We start from the raw sequence: 25033 nt of genomic DNA on the forward strand, positions 1-25033 counted from the left end.
CCTACACTACTTTTCTACTCCCTCTCCCCACCCAGCTTCCCCTATTTTAATATCGTACTTTATCTTTAATATCTTTATATTACTTTATGAAGTATTTATATATATATTACTATATAATATCTTACTTTATCTTTAATATCTTCATATTCCATTATAAAGTATTTATATATATATATTACTATATAATATCTTTATCTTACTTTATAAAGATGTTAGATATCTTCAATATCTAATCAAAGGTGGTACATTTGGGGGCACCTGAGTGGCTCACTCATTAAGCATCTGCCTTCGACTCAGGTCATGATCCCAGGGTCCTGGGATCGAGCCCTGCATCAGGCTCCCTGCTCGGCGGGAAGCCTGCTTCTCCCTCTCCCACTTTCCTGCTGGTGTTCCCTCTCTCGCTGTGTCTCTCTCTATCCAATAAATAAATAAACTCTTAGGGGAAAGGTGGTGCATTTGTTACAGTTGATGGACCCATGTCGCATTATTATCAACTATCCATAATTGAGATAGGACTGGTAGCCTTATAAGAAGAAGACAGATCACTCAGAGGAAAGGCCATGCGAGGACAAAGCAACCATTCACAAGCAAGTGAGAGAGAGCCCTCATCAGAAATCAAATCCTGCTGGAAACCTGATCTTGGACTTGCCAGTCTCCAGAACTGTGAGACTATAAATTTCCATTTTTAAGCCATGCAGTCTGTGTTATTTTGTTATGGCCGCCAGAGCCGACTAACACACACCTGAAGACCAGACTGAGAAATCACACTCGACACCAGAAGTGTGGGGTTTGCCATCCAGCAACATCTGTATCATCTGGGAGCTCATCAGAAATTCAGCCCTGCCCCAGACCTCCTGAATCAGTATCCTCATTTTAACACATCCTCAAGTGGTTCCAGGTATGCAGATTGAAATGTGAGCAGCTCTCCTGAATAAGGCACTGTTGTAGTTTACGCGGGCTCCTCAGAGGCGCCGGCACTAGTTGGGCATGAGAGGAGGCTAGCGTTATAACCACGACCAATTCAATTCATGCATCCCTCATGACCACCAGTGAGACAACCCTGTTTCATTTTTGCCGGTCCCTACTCAAATGGATGGAATTGTTTATTGCCTAGTTATGTTTCAAGCAGCAGATATCCTCAACCTTGCTCATCTGACTACACCTGCAAATTTCTTTGCAATTCCTGATCTCTCAGTATTATAATAATCAAGGAAAACAACCTCCTTTGAGATCTTCACATTCAAAGGAATATTAACATGCCATGATGAGACAAAAATGAGGTAAACATTTTAGGGCAGGAAGTTTCGTTTTGACATTCCCGTAGACTTTCTAGATTCACTAGCTGATTTGGTCTTTTACCACTCTGAAAAGGAGACAAGTCAGATTTCGCTATCCCCATTTTGCAGATGAAGAAACTAAAGCCAATCGGAAGTAAGAGACTTACTCAAATTTTCACCAGGAGCATGGGATGCAGCCAGGACACAAACTTTCATCATCTGACATCTTTTAGCACTTGGTGCTCTAAGCCCTGCCAAGTTTATATAAGCTGAATTACCGCCAAACGAACTGCAGATTTGCCTTGCAACTTCGTCATGCAGTATAAGTCCATATTATAAATGTAAAGTTACTATATCGTTTAGCCACATTTCCCCAGGCTTGTGGAAATCCACTGGCTCCATTCTCTATGTGGCAGGAGACATGATTAGGGGATTTGCTTCAGAACAGAGATTTAGTTTAACCAGAGGACTCTGCAATAACTTACAGTATCATTCACAAAGTCAATGCTGAAAAGGTTTACCTACATCCCATATCTCTAGGTTCCATATTTGAACTGTATGTTCTAATTGGGTGAGAGGTTTGTTAAATTCCAAACCACTTTATACCTTTTATCCTTGTATTTTCTTTAATTGTTCACCGTACTGCATTTAGACTAAAAATAGGCCCTTGGGGAGTAAGAATCTGCTAGTGTATGTATTGGAGAGGGTTGAATGAAACTGTCTAAAAATGACTTTATTGTAACTAAATAAATGTGTTTCTAGGGGGTTCTTTTAAATCAAAAGTTGGGCAAAGCTGAAAACTAAATTTCATCTTAAATCACATTTCTTCAAATATTTGATTCAAATAGATCAAGTTCATTTTAAGAAACAGGATAAATTTGCATTTCTTTGCTTATGTGTGCATATACAAAATACTGTGTTATATTGCTGATAAGGAAGTTATGTAACTTAAGGATATTTAAGATTTTTCAATAAATTAACATTTTGGGGAAATATGTTCAATTCATTTTGTTTTAAAATCTGTTCATAAAATTGAAGTTCTTTATATAAATTAGAAAGGTTGTAGGGAAAACAAGAAGCTTTTTTCAGATTAAGGTAAAAAAAGAATATTGCCACAATTCTGAGCCTGGATAATTCAAAACTAGGTTGACAATCTGTCAGAACTGAATAGTGAAGCTGCCACATGCACACTTGTCAAAAGAGAGGAAGTGTTTGATGTTCAAGTTCAGGTGTTAGTTAACCTGTCAATAAATGGACAAAAGATAGGAAAAAAGACCTTCAAAGCCATTGGGTCTTCCGAAGTTCAGACTCTTTGAGATGGGTGACGATAACAAGTGGTATCAAAGAATGAAAATCCCACCATGTTGGAATGGTGAGTGCCCATAGAACGTGCATTTGCAGATTTGGGGAGAGTTTGGGGAAATGCAACAAAGGGTACATCCTTAGTCATGGAAGCAGACTCGGTCATTGGTGAAAATTCAGGGCATGGGTGGGGGACGTGGGGGTAAAGACAGAAGATCATGTGGTGGCTAGACTATTGGATAACAAGGTTGTCTGACATGACAAGTCATTTTTCCTTCCCTTATTGATTTTTGGCAAGTATGTAACTTTTATCCACAGTGATTAGAACACCTATCAAAATATTCTCTTCCATTCATTCATCTGTAACTGAAGTCTGATGAAACAGAACTCATTAATTATTTGAAAGATCTTTTTTTCCTCTTAGGAAAGGAACACTTGGATAAGTCAGGCAGCACGACACATCAGTAGCAACAGGATTATACTGGGGAGATGTTGGTAGTACATTAACTTTGATATGATCAAATCCAATGCTCTTGGTAGATGAAGTTTGGTGTAATAAAATAATACAGAGTGGTCAGAATGATGGAGATGCACGAATGAGTGGGTGCATTTCATCATCTCTGAACCTTGATTTCTTCATGTATAAATAGGACCTGTGCTTATCAACCAAATCTCAAGAATATATATTCATCACTGAACATGGATCAAGCCAGGCACTGTGTGAGATACAGAGGATATAGTGAAGGAAAGCAGAATTCCTGCCTTCGAGGACCTGGCGGTCTAGGAGTGGATCCATACAGCCTCGTGAGCGACTGTGGGCAGAAGGACGGATTCTTATATGCCACTGACTCTGCTCTTTGTACATTAGTAGTAACTTATCCAATCCTCACAGCCCCATGACAGCATCTATGTTAGTTTTGCCATGAAAAATCCTACCCCAAATTTAGCGGCTCACTGTAACAATCATTTGGTTAGCCACAGATCTATGGCCTGCCAACTTAGGGAGTGTTCAGCGGGGCATACCCATGCGCCTGTGGGCAGCGTGAGGTAATACAGTTAACTCGCATGTCATGCAGTTGGAGTAGTGGGGACAACTCCTCACCCCCACCTGCGCTGGGACTCCCTCACCGTCCAGCGGACAGGCCCAGACTTCTTCATGTGGTGATAGTTGCAGAGTTGCTAAGAGCAGCCGCAGAAAGCAGGTGACACCATACAACACTTCTCAAGCCTCTGCTTGGTACCCATTTGCTACTATTGTCTTGTTGACTAGAGCAAGTCACCAGGCCTGCCCAGATTCAAGGGGGAAGAAAGAGTTTGCTTTTGATGGAAGAAATTATAAAGCCATATTACAAAAGGCTCTATACAGGGAAAGGAAGAATTTGTGACCAATTTCTCAACCTACTCTAGGGAAGTACTATTAATGTCTCTGTGAGGCATAGAGAGGTTAAGGGATCCAAGCTCATCAAGCCAGAGAAAGGGCCAGGATTCCAAACAGGCAGTCTGCTTCCATAGCCGGTAAGTGTCTCCACGACACTATATAGTATGAGTACCACACAGGCTGATTCGTGTGCCAGAGAAGATTTAGGAAGAGTCCCTAACTTAATTCTGGGTATTAGAGAAGCTTTCACAGAAGAACCAACATCAAATGCAAAATCCCAATGGACAAGGATGAATTAAGCATCTGAAAAGGGAGAAAGGACAGGAACACTCCCTATAAAAGAGACCACACATGCAAAGTACTAGAGATTGAGAGAGTTAATGGTACATCCAGAGAACTGAAAGTAGTTCCCTGGGCTGGGGCATGGGGAGTCAAATTCTGCGGCAGGAGAGGTGAACTTGGGCCAGGCTGTAAATGTCTTAAAACCAAGGGTTGAGGCTTTAATCAAAGACATTAGCAGCCCCTGAAAGGTAATATCCAGGGATTAATAGGTTCAGAGTCTGCTTTAGAGTCTTCACTATGGCATCTATGAAGAGTAGGATCAGAATCAGGTAACACTGCGAGCAGGGAAATTGTTTGCAAGGGTCTTGAGGTAATCAAACAGTAAATAACGGCCCGAACTAAGAGAGAGGCAGTGGGGATGGAAAAAAAAAAAAAAAGACATATTGGAAAGATCTTTAAAAGACTGCACATGATGACTAGTAAATGTGATTGTGGAGGGGTCTTGATGACACCCAGGTTTTGGCTTAGATGCTGCTTGGGGATGATGGTACCATGACCTGAACTGGGGAAGTCACAAAGTGAAGACATTTCAGGGAAAGAAATGGCGTTTTTTGATTTGCATGTGTTGAATTTGAGATGTCTACAGGACTACATCCAAATGAATATATTCACCTGGGAGGTGGGAATGAGCCTGGAATTCTAGAAGGACTGGTTTGGAGGAATAGATATAAAGGTCATCTGAATGTGGAAAAGATTGTCCAAGGAGAATATGTGGAATAATACTAATAACAGACAGCATTTGTTAGCCATTTGTTCCGTACTGGGAATGGATTGAAAACACTTTACATTATTTAACAAATTTAATTCCCACAACAATCCTAGGAGGAATACTGTTACTGGACCCATTTTACAGATGAGGAAATTAAGGCACACCTAAGTGGTTAGAGCCAGCATTCAAACTGGAGCAATCTAGCTCCAGAGCCCACGCCTCTAATCTTGAAGTTACACTCCTCCTGTATGCAAATGAGGGAAGATTCCAGTGCAGAATCCCGCACAATACTAATACCATTAAACCCTGGCTTAACATGGTAAATGAGATGCAAAAATCCAACTTTGAAATATACAGGTTCATAATAAATGTAGTCATGTCATTAGGAGGTAGATGGAAAAAATATATGTCTCAATTGTTATGCACAATCGCACACACATACACAAGAACATTACTAAAGAGAGTAAAAATGGTATCAGCTGATCGTACACAAAACTGAAAAAGCCCCCTTCAAATCCCAAGATGCAGGCTAGGGGAGGGAGAATTTCCTAATTCCATCTCACCCTACCCCATCACTCCTCCTGTAGAAGATAATCACATTAGTCTGCCCCATTGAAGAACCGGAACTCAGCACAGGATCCGAGCCAATTTTCAAATGCATTTTATCAGAATTCTGGCCACGCTTGTACCATGGAAACGAAGAAAAGAGAATTTTCCAGGGAGACAGTGGCTACAGTAACAAGAGGTAACAAGATGTCAAGTACACAGAGGCCTAAAATAACTTATCCATTGTATTTAGGAGCAAAGAGATCATGAGTAACCTTCTTATAATGATTAACAAGCAACTCTTTGTTCATGTATTTAAGATTGCTCTTTGAATAGTAACATTTATTTTGTAGACTACAGTTATATATACTTGGTATTTCTGGATGATAATAAGAGATATTATTTCTGAGAACCTCTCATATACCAAATTCTGTAATTGACATTTTTTATTATGTCTAACAACTACCTACAAGGTAGCAGATATCCTTCTGACAAGTGAGGATACCCACATTTACAGCAGCGACCTGAGATCACAAGCTTGATCACTGGCAAAGTCAACATGCAGAGTCAGAAATCACCAAATTCACATTGTTGTTGTTGTTTTTTCTCTCTCTACACTGTACATGCAGTCTCCACTGAGTTCCTATGACAAAAGAGGGTAGGAATGTCATAAATGGTATCTGCTAATTCAAGGATCTCTTCTTAATCAATTATTGCAACTTAGCCTTTACCATTTGGGCTGACATTTCTAAACCAAAGTAATCCAAGCATCCTCTGGCTTCACTTGTAGACATAATAAATAATAAAAGGGTCAGAAGTTGAAGACAAGTTGAGGAGAAAGAAAAGGTATTGATATCTTTTCCCCTTTTTTCTGGGAAAGGGGGGTTGGATGGCAGTAGGCAGTGCCCCTTTCCTATAATTTCTAAGTCAGGGCAGCTACTGAAACCAGCATTTGATGATGGGACCAGTTCAACAGTCCAAATCGAGTCTCTATGTGAACTACTCGGGTGGGGCAGGGGAGTCATTATAAAGGTAAATCAAGGGCTAAGGAAAAGTTCCAGAGACGAGTTTTGACATGGACTTCGGCAAGTGGAATCTGGAGTGTTTTTGGATGTCAGGATCCCATGACTTGGCTTCTTTTTATCCAGTTTATGCTTTTAGGATTGGGCATTTTGATGGCATTTAAAGGGTGAAGGGTCTTAGTGACTAAGAGATAACCCATAACATGGAGCATTCCTTCTTGAATATCAGTGTTTTTTATACTTTTTAAGACACTGTAAAGCCATGTTTCGAAAAAAATTAGTGAGTTTCTCCCTAATATTGAGAGATAAGGATTAAAAACCAGCTTTTGCTGAACACTTATGGAACAGGCACCTTGAAAACATCATATATATATATATATCTCATATGCCATGTGCATTATGCATATGTAATATCATTATAAATTACCTCATTTAATACTTACATGAGGAAGGTACTACCAAATGCCCATTTTACAGAAGAAAACAATGAGGCAAAGAGAAATGAAGTATCTTACCAATGCAACTGGCTCCACAGAACAACTGGTAATCTGGAATTACCAGCTAAGCTGATAAACAGAAATGAGTCCAAAAAGAAAAGTCTAAAAATTATTAATAAGATCTATGAAGTCAAGAATAATCAAAGTGGGAAAGGCCACTGGCCTTGAAAACAACCTGCATGGGAAGCAGAGAAAGTAGGGCCAAAAGGGAAGCTCTCACTGACCCTGAGGTTGGGCGGGCTGGGTTTTTACATTGGCTAGTGGTGTTTGTCTACCTTTCAGTTCTTCTTCGACCATTAGTTTTCTCATCTGTAGGATGGGAGTAGCAAGTCTTCTCAGCAATGAAATGAGGTTTAAATGTGATGGTGGGTGAGAAAGACCTTCATAATTTGCATATCTTTATCTGTTAGATCTTAGAACAATTTAGAATGATCCATCTGTCCAATGAATAAAAGGCCCATGGGGCCTTACAGTAAGCATCATCAAACGAATAATGCTAATGGAACAATTTGTGATGCTAGGTGAGCAGGAGAACATTATTTTTTTAATTAATAGAGATTTAGCTAATGGCACATCATCAAGGATCAATAACTAAGCAGATGGTAAAAGTAAAACATAATCATTGTTTTTGGTAACCACCCCAAATGCAATGGTTTCAGATTGTTTGAAATGAGTACAAAACATGCTTGGGATGAAAGGTCATTTTCAAATAATGAACAGCAGTGCATAAAATTATAATAGAGCCCAAAAGCACAATGTGAGCATTCTAACAGCAAAAGGTGCTTTGTGAGGGCAAAGTTCCTGCCTGCCCAGTGGAAAGTTGGACAGTTCCACCCTACCTTTTGCCCCAATTTCCTTTTCTCTCAAAGCATTTTGTTCATTTCCTACTTACAATTTATCACAAATTGTAAATAAGTATTTTTTGTGCGTGTAATTGTTTAATGACCATCTCCCAACACACACACACACACACACACACACACACACACACACACACACACCCGGAGTCTCCAAGAGGACTGGAATCTCATTTGGTTTTTGGACAAGTGGCTATCCAATGCCAGCCTCAGTGACTAGGGAAAAATAAGCTCTCAATAAAACATCTGTCAAATAAAAGGACGAATGATTCTCTGTTGTTTCTGGGTTATCCTTTCTGCTATTCTTCAAGGCGCAAAGCACAGCAGAGGACACTTCACTATTTTCACACAATAAAAGTAAGCTCTACCTGGAGCAGGATTGAGTCTGATCTGCATGCTACCTGTGTGTGTAGCAAGGTGGGGGGTTGCGGAAGGGTGATTCGGAGGGATTCAGGGAAGAGAAAGGGACACCACTTATTAAAGGTGTCCAAATCTCACTGCTCCTGTTGAGGCATGCCCAGTTAAACCTCTAAGGGCAAATGACTCTCCCCAACACCCCACTAAGTTTCAGGGATCCCCTGGCTCTTACTGCAGGCTGTCCTCTCTGAGTAGCCACTGATGGACCCTCTCTTTCCTGAGAGGCTGCCCAGTTGATTTAGATGCAGACAGTAGAAGCTCCCATTCACAAGTCCAGATGGGAGAAGTTCTGAAGGTGATTCTGGCTTTGAACTTATGAGCAGCACCCCCAACAAATCCTCTTAATCCAGCTGATACAGGCTGGTATGCAGCACTACCTTCAGACCACGTTCCAGGACCTGATTACTCAAATTCTCCTTCTACTGTCCCTATCTCCCAGGCCCCAACCCAGGACATACCTTATATCCCTGTCCTTATTACTCTGTTGTCTCTCGCACTGAAATCTGAAGGAGGAGCAGGAAGGTTCTCATCACACCTGGCCCAAATTATGAGCAGCATGAATATCACATCCCTGTTCCTCAGGGAAAGAAAAGATTTTTTTTTTTTTTTCTGAAGCACAACTGTGTTCTCAGTGTTCTCTGTAATTGGATGATAATGAAAAAAATGTTAGCATTATCTACTGAGGAAGGTCAATGCTCCACTCTCATCCCAATAGGCCACATGACTCCATGAGGCACCCAAAAAAAAGAGCTAGCTGCAAACTAGCATGCTTCCCACATTTCCATCTACCTCTCAGATGAGGGACTAATCAATAGAACTCTCACCAGAATGTATGCAAAGATCAGATTATCCTCAGAGTGAAATGCAACTCTCTTTCTTGGGAGGCAGCCCCATCTCAGGAATACTTGGAAAAAGAGAAACAATGAACAATTAATGCCCAGACTATGATTTACCAAATATTAACTATTTGCTTGGCATTGTGTATCAATCTATTCTAAAGAATCTTACTGGCGTGCCAAGTGCTCACTCAAGGCCCAGCTTCCCTGAGTCCCATGAGACAAGATCATGAAGATCTTCTGACAACTTTCTTGGGGACCTGAGTGGAAGCTTTGTTTGCTGAAGCACAAGCTTGCCTCATCCTGGCTTTTCTCCCTTCTTCCCCGGTTCCGCACTTATCGTGGCGAAGTTCCTCTGAGCGGTGACAACTAGTTTTAAAACCCAGGAAAACAGCAAAAAAACAATAATAATAATAAGATTAACAGGTATCGATCAAGGTGATAAAATTTCGAGAGGTCAAAATCTAGTTGGAAATTCAAAATAGCAAGTGAAGCCTTTGTCATTTTTTAGTCCTGGCTCTTATTAAAAAATAAATCAACCTTGGGGCATGTGGGTGGCTCAGTCAGTTAAGCATCCGACTCTTTATTTCCGCTCAGGTCATGATCTCAGGGTGGTGAGATTGAGCCCCACATTGGGCTCCATAGTGGGTGTGGAGCCTACTTAAGATTCTCTCTCTCTCTCCCTCTGCCTCTCTCTCTCTCTATCTAATTAAAAAAAATCAACCTCATTGTTATATACACCCTATATATATACATAAATATGGTCTATACATACAGTATTAAAGGAATTGCCTTCATTAACATTCATTTGCTCTAACACACCTAGAATATTTACTTTTTTTTTAAAGATTTTATTTATTTATTTGACAGAGAGACAGGCAGCAAGAGAGGGAACATAAGCAGGGAGAGTGGGAGAGGAAGAAGCAGGCTTCCCGCTGAGCAGGGAGCCCGATGCGGGGCTTGATCCCAGGACCCTGGGATCATGCCCTGAGCCGAAGGCAGATGCTTAACAACTGAGCCACCCAGGCACCCCTAGAATATTTACTTTTAATTTCACTTATAATACTGTTTTCCTCCCCAGAAGCGTATTTACTTGTAATTAAGAAATTATAATAAGAAAGTTTACAGTTCAGCAAATAAATTGTAAAGATAAACAAATAGGAACTAAGAGTTTAGACATTAGCCCTGGAGGGCTGTCCCTAGCCTTCTGCCACCCCATATCCACTTAGCAAGAGCTTTCTTTGGCTTGATGATAAGAACACAAGTGAGGACTGTTACAGCAACGCTGTTCTTAATTTCCCCCTCTGTGGCAATCACTTAACAATGAACAGCAAGAACAAAGATTCTGTTTATGACGTGGCTTCAAGCAAAATTTACCAACCAAGGCAGCCAAACACGTTCCCTCCTGCCACATGATGACTGCGATGAAGATGGGGCAAGAGAAATTGGAATGTCAAAGATTAACTTTAGATCCTGACATTCCTGTCTGAATAATCTCGAGCTAAATTCTCCCTCTTTATGTCAAGGAACACACACTCTCTAGGCATTTCGGTTAGCAGTCTCTCCACCCACCATCCAGATTCTCCTTTTCTGGGATGTGTTTAGGTGTTGGAGAGAATCACATGGTTTTTTCCAGAAATCATCCTCGGCTGTATCTGGTTATTTTAAATCATCTACCCACAGCAGACACTGCAGGAAACTCATAGAGTGTGCTCAGTCCACACTGACCAGGTCCTCCCAGCTCTTCCCCTTACCCACTCTGAAGAAAAGATTCAGAGAGGGAAACTGAGCACCCAAGGGGCCAAGAAGGTGCAGGAAAACCCACCCCATCCTTTTGCAAGGCTGACATAACCAAAATGATCGTAACTAGCCCGTGGGCAGGAGGCTTGAGAAGTCAGAAGCAGCATCTTGAGGTCTTGGGGTGGGTTTGAGATATTCAGCAACTGCACTGAGTTTCTCAGTGATCCCTTAAAAGTGGCCTGTGGGTGGTGGTATTTGGGGATTCTTCCTACCGACCGGCCTACGGAGCCACAAGAGACAACAGAAGTAACAGCCTCGCCCAGAGAGCAGGTGCTGATGTATTTCACTGCCCACGCTCCTCCCGGCCTGCTGCATAAATTAAGTCCTCAATAAATATTTGCTAAAAACCAAGGCTTTTTCAGTAATGGCAACAAACATTCCCTTTATCATTTTACTCTTCAGGTGACAATGGAATGGATATGTCATTCTTTTGCTTTTGATTTGGGGTATTAGAGAACATCAAGTTTCATCTATTCCTTTTACAAAATACCAGAAGTCCAGAAATGTTGAGCAACTTGCACACAATTGTCCATTTAGTTCCAGTTGTAATCAAGACTATAGGAGCCTACGGGCACATGACGGTCCTGGCCTTCTCAACGTCTGCCCCTGGGCAGACTTTTTCAAGTTCAAAGGCCTTCTTTCCAACTCAAGATCTTCCGTACAATAGTTCCTCTGTGGGGAAAGTACAGCTCCGTATTTCTGAGTTGTACCTTCCCATCCTCAGGCTTCATTGCAAATATGCCTTCCTCAGAAAGTTCCTGATAGCCCACCTAGGCTAAAGGACACATCCCTGGCTTCCTGTTCCCCTCTCTCTCTCGCTCAAGTTCCCCTGTTCCTTTCTTTCCCAGCCTTTATCATGAACCCTAAATATATATTCTTGGCAAGTATTCACTTATTTAATATCCATCTCCCAAGACACACACACACACACACACACACACACACACACACACACTATAATCTTCTAGAGGACTAGAAACACAGATGTTTTTTCACCTATAGATATCCAGTGCCAATCTCGGTGTCTAGCGCAAAATAACACCTCAGTAAAAATCTACTAAATGAGAGAATGAATAATTCTTTTGTTTCTGGGGTCATCCTTTCTTCTACACCACAATGCATACTTCTCTTCCTTCAGTGAAAAGATGACTGATGATATAATCAGCCTCTGCAATTATTTTTCTGGATTGTGTTGGCATTATACAGGGGATGGTTACCTTGAAGATTCCACTTCTAGGTATGACAGCTGATCATCAAAGGGGACAATTAAAGACAAAATTAGACAAATAAAGATCAGTTTATTATTCAGATCACATCTCAAGAAGAAATAACGATCAATTTTTGGTACATTAAACGAGGCAATTTTAATTTTTTTCACTCTCAGTAGCATCTCCTCATTGGTGGATTGTCATCTTCTTCATCACGAAAGCCCTTCAAGGATTCCTTGGTGCCTTCAGGATAAAGCCTACCTTCCTCTGCATTTGTCGCTCTATAATCTCTTCTCCGCCCTTGCTTTTCGATCACATCCTAGCACTCGCCTACTTGCCCCTGAGCTCTGAACATACAGAAATGCCATGGTCCCCACCAGCCACAGGCTCTCACAACCTCATGCCCTTGTGTGTGTCATGCCCACTGTGGAGGACCAGTTCTGTAGTTTAGTTCCGTATTAACTCTCCACTGCTGCTGAGACAAATCCGCCATAAACCAAACACAAATGTATTAACTTGCAGTTCCGGGGTCCTGAGTCTGAAATGAGTTTCCCGAGGCTAAAACCAAGGTTTTGGCAGGGCATATTTCTTTCTGAAGGCTCTAGGGAAGAATTCGTTTTCTTGCCTTTTCTAGCTTCTAGAGGCCACCTGGTTTCCTTGGCTTGTGGCTGGCCTCCTTCCCTTCAATGCCAGCAGCGTCCAGTTGAATCATTCTTAGGTGGCATTACTTTGACCCTGACTCTTCCACCTCCTTGTATGTTTAAGGATTCTTGTGATTCCATTGGGGTCTCCCAGATAATCCTGCATAATCACCCTATTTAGTGTCAGCTGACTAACAACCTTAATTCTGTCTGCAATCTTAATTCCCTTTTCCCATCTAAAGTAACATAGTTACAGAATACCAGGATCAAGACATGGGTCGCCATTATTCTGCCTACCACAAATTCCAAGTACAGCCGATGTTGCACATCCCATTTTCCCTTCGAGTGACAGAGTTAGGTATTCCTCATCTTGTCTTTTTCCTCCAATTTATTCTGATACGATATACAATTGGCTTATTATTTCATGTTAAAATCACTTATACATATATACATCTTATTCATGTGACTAAATCAAGATTGCATCCTAAATGCAAATGAACCTGCCCGTGAGTTAGGGATTGCACTGGATGTTTTGTAACATTTGATTTGTACATTAGTACTATGAGATAGAGCTTACATCCATTGAATAGACTGGAAAACTAAGTGTCCTGTGGTTAAATTCATCACCCAGTCATGCCTCTTGCAAAGCCAGGGCTGAGATGTGAACTCATGTCTGTCTGGTTCCTGTGTAGTCAATTTACTGCTAAAATACACCCTCTTATCTTGAGGTCCCCTATGACTCACACTGAGGTCCCACGGCCAATAGATTTTCATTAAAGATTTGTTGAATTTTGAGTTTATTTATTGACTTCTGAGTTTATTTTGAGCTGAGTTTATTGAATAATCTCTTCCTATTACTATCTCCCTCTCCATCTTGATGATGAAATTAATCTCTTCATTACATCACAAATTTTTATCCTGCTCCGCATCTCAAAGATAGACTTTTTCCCAACCTTGAACCAACTTAAACATCTTTTTACATATTTTTTTTTACCAATTTGAACATCTTTTCTCAATTGACAGAATGACTGTACATTGTTCTAATTCTTTAACCGATAGGTTATCATTATCCAAAGACAATGAAAACTGCTTACTAATCAGACTACATCTTTTCTTGAAATGTCAGTTCCCTGAAGCTTATCACCTACTCCTCTGGAGAAAAAACTTTAAATAAGCGGCCCCCACCTCCAAGACTTCAGAAGGTCTAGAGTGGAACTGGAGCACCTCTACGTGCGAACATCTTCCCAATCAAGCCCGGTCATCAATTGGGTTTGGGGATCAGGGTTTTAAAAGACATTGAATAATAGTCTTTGGTCTGCATCACCTTATCATGTGGGTCCTCATAAAAAAAATTCTCTGCACGTTGTGGAAATTCAAGAGAGCTTGATAAGCCAGGCACTATAACTTAGTTGATCGCATTATATGTTGTAGGTAAGCATCTATAGGAAGGACTTAACTGTAGTGAAGAAAATTCTTGCAGTTTGGCATGAGATTTTGTCCAGTTTATTGAAGGCATGACTTTTCATTAATGGAATGCCCCACAAGTACTTTTTCCTTTATAACAATAACACAGGAAAGCAAATAAATCAATATTCATTTGATTAGTAACGTGTGCACTTTTCAGTTCACATAGAACTGTCACCTTCATTAAAAGCTGTTTGGGCTCAAAAAATAAGTCTATTTACCAATACATAGGCCGACCCATGTTGTCTACTCAGCTGAAAAATAAGTGAAATCTATTCTATTTTAAAAATATTGAGAGGTAGAAAACTTTATTCTCTCTCTCTCTCTCTCTCTTTTTGGTTGTTTGGGGTGAAATCTATGGCTGTAATTGAGATTCTGTATGCAGCATCTCTGATACGCAGTACACTCAGATAGGAGCTGCCCCTGTACAAGCACTAACACAAAGAAGCATGGTTACCCTTCACATGGTCCATGGACCCAGCAAAACATATACTCTTATACCCACAGAGAAGGAGAAAAGCAGGGACGGCAAAGCATGCACTGTCCTTAATACTTCTTTCCAGTATTTACATATGTCCCTTCTGCTCGTATTTCATTGGCCAAAGTAAGTGACATAACAACAGAGGTGGGCAGAGCGGACAAACACAAAAGGAAGGACTCCAAGCAGAAAGAAGAGCACCAGCAGAGTCTCAGAAGCCGGAGAGAAGACGGTCTGTTGAGGTTAGTGGCATTGGTTGGCTAGGATTTAAGCATTGAGTGGTAGGTTCTGACAAAGATGACAGTAATGGCACTAACCTGAGGACACATAAAACTCCTGTAAACCAGATCAAAGAGTTTGGATAGTATCTTGAAAGCAATAAAAAAGTCAGTTAAAGGTTTAAATAGGAGAGTGACATGATCCAAATTGTATTACAGAATGATAACTCTGGCTATTGCATAAAGGCTTTATTTTTGTACATCTTGAGTTACCAGGAGAATATCCAAATCGAGATATCTAGGAAACAGCTGTCTACACAGGACTGGAAGGAATCACTAGCATATAGAGTTTCAAAGATGTAGTGTTGGATGAGATGTGGCCCTTAGACCTGATTTGTTTGCTTCCAGGTACAGGAAAGGATTTTAATTTGAAGGTCTTCTGATAGGGCACATTCTTTTCCATTGGATGAATCCCCACCATTATTTTTCTTACACTTTTTATTAACTAACTGGCTCCTAAAGTCATTTGAGTTTGTGACTTCTGATATAGTTAGGGCTGCCAGATAAAATATATGAAGTCCAATTAAATTTCGATTTCAGATAAACAATGAATACTTTTTTTCATTATGTCTTATATTTTTATTTGCTGGATCTGGCAACACTAGGCACAGCTGATAATTTAAGTGATGGAAATGGATGGCATCAGTAGGGACAGTGTCTGGAGTAAGAAGTGAAGCAGGTGCTAGACAGTGCCTGGCATACAGAAGAGAGTCTTGTATTTACCATTAATAAATAAAAGCCAAGGGCACAGACAGACAAACATCAACATTTAGAGAGCATTTAAGAGAAAGGAGACAGAGAACAGAAGAGAAATAGAAGGAAATCCAAGAGTGCACAGTAAGGAAAACCAAGGCCAAAAATGCTTCAGGAGAGGTCAACAACGTCACATGCTGCACTGAAATCAAGCAAGATAACAACTGAAATTTTTCCACTGGATCTGTGACAAGGTCATCATTGGTGTCCTTGCAAAAATACATTTTAATAGAGTGGCTGGGGCAAAACCAGTTATCTTCAATTGAGGGGAAGAAGAGAAAGAAGAGACAGAATATATAACTCTTCAAAGACTCTTGGCTATGTTGGCAGTGAATAAAAGAATTATAGCTAAAATAGACATGGAGTCCAAAAAACATTGCCTTTTTTTGTGGCATAAGAAGAAATTGAGTGGTGAGAATTTTGAATGTTGTTAAGAAGACACCAGTATAGAAAAATAAGTTAAAGATAGTTAAAGATAAGGAAGACGAAGGAATAATCACTATAGAATTTTTCTTGAGAAAGCAGACCAAGGTATGATCCATAGCACTATTACAGAGATATCTTTTAAGAAAAAGGGCACAACTGTAGCAGAAAGGATTATGAATCATTGAATACTATATCAAAAACTAATGATGTACTATACAGTGGCTAACTAAACACAATAATAACAAAAAAAAAGAAAGAAAGGATGAGAAGCATGGGTGTTCATGCAGTGAATTTTGGTATCAAGAATTTCAGAGGATTTCTGTATGAGGGCTTCTACTTTTTTCCCTGGGTTAGGTTCTTTGATTGACTTGGGGTATGTCAGGAGCTGGGGAATGTACAGTGGTAAGAAGTTTCCAATAATCTGAAGAAGGTTTAAATGGCTAGGTAAATCTTAGGAAAGAGCACTCAATTAGAAAATGTATGAGAGTAGTAAGGAGAGTTATACTCTGTTGGATTGAAAATTACATTCAACTCCAGAGAGTCTGCCAGGATCCCAACAATCTGCTGCATTCTTGGTCCTCTCCATGGGGACTCAAGCTTTATCTAAGGGTCTTATGTTACTATGAAGGGAATCTGGAACCACATGCTATGGCCCTGTGTTAACTCGAGACTATTAAGTAACCAAGTGGTGCTATGAAATGATAGAAATTAGCAGCCCAAAAAGGAAAAGGGAATGAAATCAGAGGTAGCTGTGACTCTTGAGCCTTTCCTGCCCACTCTCATCTCCTTACATAATTTAGAGATGATACATCTGTGTTCAGTTATTTTTTAAAATATTTTCTAGCTTTGAATTTGTTTCTAGAACACTTATTTATTTTAGTCATCGTTAATTTGAAGAGAAAATTATTGCTTAATAACACAACCTAAAATCTAACATATTTCATATTTTATGAAAATTTTCATATTTTTAGATGATACTATAGTCCTTTATTCATTTCAAGAAATAGTTGTGAATGCCTTCATATCCCTAGTGCTCATATTGGTAGAATAAACAGAATACCTGATCTCAGGAAGTTTAAGATCCACAGATCCGGAAAAATTTCAGTTATTTAAATTATTTATGTTTATGTTATTCAAATTATTAAGAAATTATTATAAGGTAATCTACAGTTCAGGAAAAACTAGTATATAAAATGTGACTTAAAAATCCAATGCAGGGGCGCCTGGGTGGCACAGTGGTTAAGCGTCTGCCTTCTGCTCAGGGCGTGATCCCGGCGTTATGGGATTGAGCCCCACATCAGGCTCCTCCACTATGAGGCTGCTTCTTCCTCTCCCACTCCCCCTGCTTGTGTTCCCTCTCTCACTGGCTGTCTCTATCTCTGTCGAATAAATAAATAAAATATTAAAAAAAAATCCAATGCAAAAGCCAAAAACTAAATAAATTCAAGAACTAAATAAATTAGCTAATGGCTAGTTCCCTTATATAGGATTTACCATAAGTTCCTTTAAATAACCAGCTCTACTGGAGCATCTGAAATATTATTTAATTTAAAGACCCTCGGTCTTTAAGACACCTATTACACTGAATGAGATGTGCCCGTACCTGTCAGGTCACTTCTGTGATTCATGCATATATTTTTGTGTGCTCATTATAATCTACATCTACTGCCCTCCCTTCAAGAGCCTTGGTGAATAAAAGGGAAAACTGCATGGGTGCTTAACTGCAGAGCATCTCAACATTGGTGAACTCTCTCTCCTGTTCAATTTTCCCTTGTTCTTCTCCTATTTATTCTATCGAAAGCTGCCTTGGGAAAAAAAATAAACGGCCTTGGTGATGTGTTTTATCTGCTGCTTATACTGTACCCTGGGAATGATATTAGCCAGTGAAGAATTATTGGCAAGATCATAAATGCCATGAGTGTAGAAACTATGTCTCTCTTGCTCAGTATTTTGTCTTATTTTATTTCTATTTTACAAACAGTGCTTATTATGTTGTAGGCACTATTCAGAAATATTTACAAATACGACCTCATTCTACCCCCATAGCAGCCCTGTGAAGTAGGTGCAACCACAATTTTACGAGAGAGGAAGTTGAAGATGAGGCCACAGAGCTAATGAACGACAATGTTTAGATGTGAACCTAAGCTGGCTCCCTTTCTTGTGCGTGTGACCACTATGCTGAGCTGTTGCCTCGCACCATGATGTCACCATTGAATTTTCGGCACCAAGCATGGTGTCTGTACTTTGTAGATGCTCAGCAGATATATAACCAAAGGATAGAGGAAAGGTCACAGGTCACATTTCCATAGTTCTTTCACTAAATTACCAGTTCTCTAAGATCAACAGCTCACCTATCTCAACCTTATTCCCTACCCCTCAGAATAAAAGATCAGAACCTTCTTAGTGCTTCCTATCATTGAACAAATAATTATTAAGTGCTTTAAGAAACAAAAATCAACTTTAGTAAGTGTTAAAGATCTTATTGGGGGCGCCTGGGTGGCACAGCGGTTAAACGTCTGCCTTCGGCTCAGGGCGTGATCCCGGCGTTATGGGATCGAGCCCCACATCAGGCTCCTCCGCTATGAGCCTGCTTCTTCCTCTCCCACTCCCCCTGCTTGTGTTCCCTCTCTCGCTGGCTGTCTCTATCTCTGTCAAATAAATAAATAAATAAATAAATAAATAAATAAATAAATAAATAAAAATAAAGATCTTATTGGCTTTATTCAACAATTCATCAGGCAACATCCCATCTAGCAGATAGGAAGGAGCTCCAAAGAGCTGTACAAAATGAAAGAATTGTATAGACAGAAGGGAGCAAGAACAAGGAAGTGAATCAGGCAAAAATTAGACTGATTATGGCAAGGTCACTTTCCATTGCTGGGAGAGGCCAAAACTAATTAAGTTTCAGTTTGGTGACATGGGGCTTAGCATAAGTGACTCCACTTTGGGCCCGTTGTCTTGTTTAACAGTGCTTATCCTGAGAAATGCAGTGATATACACTTGACCCTTGAACAACATGGGGGTTAAAGGGCACTGACCCCTGAGCTGTCAAAAATCTGCATGTAACTTTCAATTTCCCAAAAACTTAACCACTAATATCCTATTGTTGATAGGAAGCCTTACCAATAACATGAACAGTCCATTAATACATATTCTGTACATTATATGTATTATATACTATATTCTTACAACACAGTAAGCTAGACAAAAGAAAATGTTACTAAGAAAATCATGAGGAAGAGAAAATACATCCTACTGTAAAAAATCCACGGATAAGCAGACCTATGCAGTTCAAACTGGTGTTGTCCAAGGGTTGACTTATGTTTATTAATTGACCTGCCAAATAGTAAGGGTGAAATCTCATTGAGGTGAGTGGGATAGGGTTCTGGCCTTGGTGTGTCAGCTGCTGAGACCAGCCATCACTTACCTCAGGTAGCACAATAGCCTATCACCAAGTAACTACTAGAATATTCTGAGACTGGATTAAACTAGAAGCAGCCAGCCTAACAATGCCTCAGCTACACATTTGCACCTTTTCAGTGATTATTGTCAACTACTAAAAGCTTGGAACACCATCTGAATATTATTACTGCTTCTCATGAATGAAGAGGCATTTTCATCTGGAGATCAAGCACTGGGAAACTGCTACAAAACAATTTGAATTGGAAGGTACTGGGGAAATACAGAGAAGCACAAAGAAAGGAGGACAAAGGTAGCAGTAGTAATTGCCTTCTCTGCAAAGAGAGACAGATCAAGAAAGCTTCTGTTTTAAGAATTTTTACGGAGAGGAGTATTTCCATGACAACTGAGGACTTAGTTATTCTAATTGCAAGAGAAACAAAGCATCTAAAAAGTCGGGAAATATGTTCCAGGCACACAGAATAAATCCCAGCTAAACAAGAAACATTGATGTTTCATTAAAAGCAGTGAAAATTCACCAACAGGCTTTTTATTTTAATGCAATATAAAAAATTGACAATATTTCTTGAAATTCTCTAGATCGATTCAGATGAAATATTAGCCCTTAAAATTGGCTTGTGGTACATGTAACCCTGCATAGTGATAAACCTTTGAATTTTGACCTTAATTAATGAAGATCAAATTGATTAAGGAAAGTAAAATATATTACCAAACTGAACCTTATATGACAAAGCCATGAAGTTTAATTTAAATTGATGTTAATTGAATGGTCTGATTTATCAGAATAGTTGTCTCCCTCTTATATGCACAAAGGATATTGCAAACAAAATTTGATTTCAGTTTATTCTAAGATCTGTTTGAGAAATATAATGGTTAATGTTAGAGAAGGTGCAGCAAGCTGACGTAAATCAATAAGGCTGGTCTAAATTTACATGAAATACACAAGAGAGAAAAAAAATGACTCTTTTTAGTGCAAGATCACTCTAATCCAAATGGACCATTATCCCTTTGAGGAATTCTATTGTGTTTCAGATCTTTGCCTCAAAAGGCAATGGACTTCCTTTCCCATTCTCTTGAAATATATTTCTCCTGACCCTTTCAGGAATTCTCCACTGGCAGTTAAGAGCTGTGTGTGCTGTTGGCAATCAATGCATACAATTGAAGTGGTGAAGAATGCATGGTCTTTAGCATTGGAAGAGGGGTTCAAGTCCTGCTTTAGTCACTTCCTAGCTATTGATAAAGGGGAAATCATTTGATCTCTCTGAGCTGCAGTTTTCTCATTTGTTTAAAAGGAATAAAAATATATATTACTCTAAGATGTTCACTTGACAAATTTTATTGTGTACCAGGCAGAAGATTAGGCACTGGAGATAAAAATAAGTCATTATCACTGTTTTTAAGAAATACCTAGTAAAGAAGATATTTTTAAATAATATATATTTGGGATACTATATGATCAATTATATTATCAAGATATGCACAGAACATTCATTGAGCTTAAAGGATGAGGAGATACCATTTCTTGAGGAAGGTGAAAACAGTTACTCAGAGGCAATGATATTTGAGCTGCCTTACAAAATGAGAATGTGGGATGGAGGGAAATGGGGGGAGACAGGGAAAGAAGGAGCCTGGATAAATAATAATGTACACCAGGTCTCAAGACTTGAAGGAGAATGACTTAAAGTGCAACAGGGTTAGAGTATGGTAGGAAGTGAGGAGGAAACAAGGACAGAAAAGAAGTTTGGGCCAGATTGTGAGGCGCTTGACAGCCATATTGAGAAACGGAATGTTTCCAGAGAAAAACAGGAAGATGATATAAGTTATGGCAACTTGGAGTAACACAACTGTACTTTTGTCTCTTAAAGATGACAAAGGTTCTTGTCACCCAACGTAAGTGAGGACTGATTGAACTAGTCCTGGAGTATGAGTTTACTTAAATCCTCCATGATTAATTCAGAAGTTGGTTGAAAGTAACATGACCAGGGTCATGATCCTAGAATCCTGGGATCAAGCCCCAACTTGGGCTCCCTGCTCAGCTCAGAGCCTGCTTCTCCCTCTCCGTCTGCTCTGCTCACCCACTCTCCCTCCCACCCCTGGCCCATCACACTCGTGCTCTCTCTCGCTCTCTCAAAGAAATAAATAAAATATTTTTTAAAAAAAGAAAGAAAGTAAGATGACCAGCTCGTACTCCAGGACTTTCTTTGCTTTACACTGAAAACTCCCACCTCCTTCTGGGAAATTTCTCAGTCTTTATCAAACTGTGATTTAATAATTTAACAATGATAGATCCATCTTGAGACCCATTCAAAAGTAATTTTATACCAAAATACTAAAAGAACTTCAATTCAAGACGGTTTCCCCTGAAAGATGACCCAGCTGCAAAAACCACCAAAACAGTATTTCAAATGGACCCCATTGTGATCACAATGTTCAAGGAAAATGGCAAGTATAGAATATGAAGCCCATTTATTTGGGGCACTTACATAGTATCTTTCCTCCAAGGAAAGGCAAGAACACTTTCATACCATCAGCAAAGTGTGGCTGCCAAGTTTGGTTTTTAATTTACCCCCTTGATTAAATAAATAAATAAACAAACACAGAAATGCCCTAAAAACTAATATTTAAATTTCTAAAGCACTCCTTTTTTACTGTTTCCCAGGGAATTTATTTTATTTTAGAGGCATTCAGCTGTCTGCAGGCTAAACCGAGAGGCAGAAGAATATGACAGATTTTTTTTCCCTAAAACTTTGTTGGTATATTTTGTTTTATTAAGGGCAGTATTTCCCCTTAAAATTTTAGTGACTTAAGTGTTATACTAACTCATAATGAAAGTATGTATGTGTGTGTGTAAATGTTTTAAATTATTCACATAAAAAGTCTATATTAAGGAATTAGATAATTATATTTTAAAAGCACAAACAGAAAGAACTATTAAATATTATTATATCTCAAATGTAATAAGCAGTAAAAAGTATAATATACTGCCATAATATAATTATAGTTGGTGTTAAAATTAAGCCAAGAATTAACAGTACTAAATAAATTGAAAAATAATAAAAAAGAAAAACTTTATATAATATGCAGTGAACTATTATGTTTAGAAAATATTAAATATATGGATTTAGTATTTACAAAATACATCCTAACTGGCCACTAAAAATAATCCTAACCCCTGGTCATATAGACAGGGAATTCATGCAAAATGGATTTTTCTGGGGTATGAACAAATTAGGATAGTAATATCATACAGCAGTTCTAACTCCATTTTTTAAATTTTTACACCCAGTGCGGGCCTCAAACTCACAACCCCAAGATCAAGAGTTGCATGCTTTACCAATTGAGTGAGCTAGGTGCTCCAGACTATAGTTTTAAAGCATCCTTTGTCTCATGGTATGATGGTAAGATCAGAAATTCTGAGGAGCATGGAATATCATAAAATCCTTTTTTTTCAAGGAGTATCTACTAATATCTTGAAAGTCACTTGTGTTCATTGTTAAAGGAGGTCATCAAGAGGACATAACTACTGGGTATCTGTCAGCTGGACCCGGGCGATCCGAGGCTCCTGAAGCTCTCCTCTGTCTTTGGAATGTATGTTCTGCTCACTGTTCCCACACTAGGAGCTGTATCAAAAATGTAGCCTTGCGAGAATTACGTGTTATTGAGGCCATCTGGACAGTCCATGTGACTGAACCTAGTTAAGGCGTCTATATAGACTTCTAAGATTCTGGCAAGTGAGTATGGACATCTACTCATCTTGTGGCAGCCCGAGACAAGCTGCATATGTAAGTTCCTTTACTAAACCTGCCGCCTGCCGGTGTGGAGCGGTCTGCCTCTTTCGTCAGCCTCTCCTTGTTCTCTGTGTACCTGGGCCAATTTGTAAACCAATAAGCATGGAAAGCAATTTGCCAAATGCTGGTTAAATTGTGACAAAAATCCCCATATAGTGTATCTTAAAAATGACATTTAGAACACAAGGCCAAGTTGGCAGAGGCCTCTGCCCCACTAAATCAGTTTATCATCGAATCAGTTTTAATGCCTGCTTATATGTTTGAATGATGCATAACATAATATCTCATTTATGTGGAAAAGGACTTATACGTGAATATTCACATGTTTCAATTTGGATTCATCATGAGTACCTGCCCTAGTGCCCATGGAAAGCGGTAGAAAATCCAAGAATGTGCTCGGGTAATGAAGTTGACCTGTGCATTACTTTGGTAAAGGCCACTCTGCCCAATGCTGCACCTTCATAAACCATGAACCCTACACCTTCTTCTCGTAGGTTCTGGATGAATTCAAGTCCTTGATGGGACTGAGGGCCAATTCAGCCTCTCTTTTCCAGTGAAATAAATGCCATAAAATAATTTGGAATGTTTAGCTTAAAGAAGTCAGGGACATATCACAACCGTTAAGTTATTAAAGCAGTGTCAAATGGAAGAAAGGTTAGACAGATTCTGTTTTTCCAGAATCAGATAAAGGGCAGGAGATCAATTGAAGGGTGACAATGTTCACTCAGCATAGGTAAGAATCCCAGCAATGAGAAAGATGAGAGGGTGTTCTTGGTGCTGAAGCCACCTCCCTATCACCAAGGTTCTCACAAAGAGGGCGAATAACAAGGTCTGAAATCTCCATGGCCGCATCCGTCACCCAATTAAAAAAAAAATTATGTATTTTGATCCCTTCAAAGAGTGTTAAAGTGACAAATCACATAAGTTTATGTGTTTAGTTGTCATGTGTCCCTGATACCAATTACAGGGGAAAAAGGGTCACTGCCAACAGAGCCTAATACTGAGCACTCTGAAGCCTTGTGCCCCACTGCCATTCCACCAGTAATAATTTTCAAGTCACCTTTTCGAACAAGTAGATTACCAATCCAAGTAAATTGCCCTTGGGTGACTATGATTTGCTTACGTGGATCTATTCATGTTTGTTGGATTTTATGTTAACACTCTGTCCAAAAATTATTATTTCAACATGCTGTTTCTCAGCATCTCACTCGATCATTCCCCAGATGGGGTGTTGTTACATTCCTGGATGAAGAGCAGTGGTCCCTGTTTTATATTTATGCATAATTATGCCTTTGACGACTACCTGGGCCAGATCAGGTCACATTATGTGGAAGGACACCTGCAGGCTGTCGGTGAGCTTTTTACCTGCCTAAGAAGTCCCTAGTAGTAGTTTTGGATTGATTCTGTGGAATGTGATCTCTGAGTACCTTACACTGTCAATCAAAGCAGGGCTCAGATCGAATTTCTATTCTGTGCCAGGGAAAAGCATGTTTCCCATGTTTGGAGTGAACAAGAATGGTGAGAATGGAGAAAACTGCCTCTTTTGCCCCCCATGGAGATTATGACACACCTATAATAATAAGAAAAAAATAGC

Source organism: Ursus arctos, unplaced genomic scaffold (genome assembly GCF_023065955.2).
Source record: "Ursus arctos isolate Adak ecotype North America unplaced genomic scaffold, UrsArc2.0 scaffold_9, whole genome shotgun sequence".
NCBI lineage: Eukaryota > Metazoa > Chordata > Mammalia > Carnivora > Ursidae > Ursus > Ursus arctos.